Raw genomic sequence first — 763 nt, 5'->3', positions numbered from 1 at the left:
CAATTAAAGCTCCTAGATTGGCTAGGTGTATCAATCTAGGTGCCTAACTTTACACATCTTTTACTACTATTAACGCACTACACTTGTATTCTAAATAGGACGCTCCATGCAGTGAGTCTTTTACGAAATTCTAGCTTAGCACGGATCATTCTGGAGCCTACTTTGGGGGGCCATTTATTGAATCTAGCCCAGTATATTTTGGAGTGCAGTTGGGTGCTCACAGAACATGTTGGGGAACAAGAGGCAGAGAGTAGGTTTAAATGGCTAAAGTGCCTAAGTTTGACTTCTGCCCACATCAGCTAAACAGAAATCCAGATGTTGTCATTTTCTTGGAAGCTCCTCTTTACTGCACCTGTGTATAAAAATCTGTTTTTCATCTCGTTGTGCCCCACAGGATTGTAATAACAGTTCCTCCTGATTACTGCTCTGAAGTGTTATTTAGATTGTTGACCTTGGATCAAGGACATTCTATGGTGGTTTATATTTTGTCTGAAATCACTGAGGAAAATACCTGGTTGTTTTTCCACATAGCTTTTGAAGAGCTGGTTTTGCTTTTAAAGAGCTGTTTTTGGGACTGTGTAGAGAGTCAGACAGTATTCCTCTCACTGGGAGGTGATCACATCTCCATCAATGCATATGAATCTCACAGCCATGCCAATAGCTTGGTGACCCGAGAATAGTATTTCTGGCTCATCTGATCAAATAATAAAAAAAACCACATCACCAGCACCTAAACCTGGAAAATCTGACTCCGGGAAGCGTT

Source organism: Geotrypetes seraphini, chromosome 10 (assembly GCF_902459505.1).
Source record: "Geotrypetes seraphini chromosome 10, aGeoSer1.1, whole genome shotgun sequence".
Taxonomy (NCBI): Eukaryota; Metazoa; Chordata; class Amphibia; order Gymnophiona; family Dermophiidae; genus Geotrypetes; species Geotrypetes seraphini.
Note: the sequence above shows the minus strand (reverse complement) of the source record.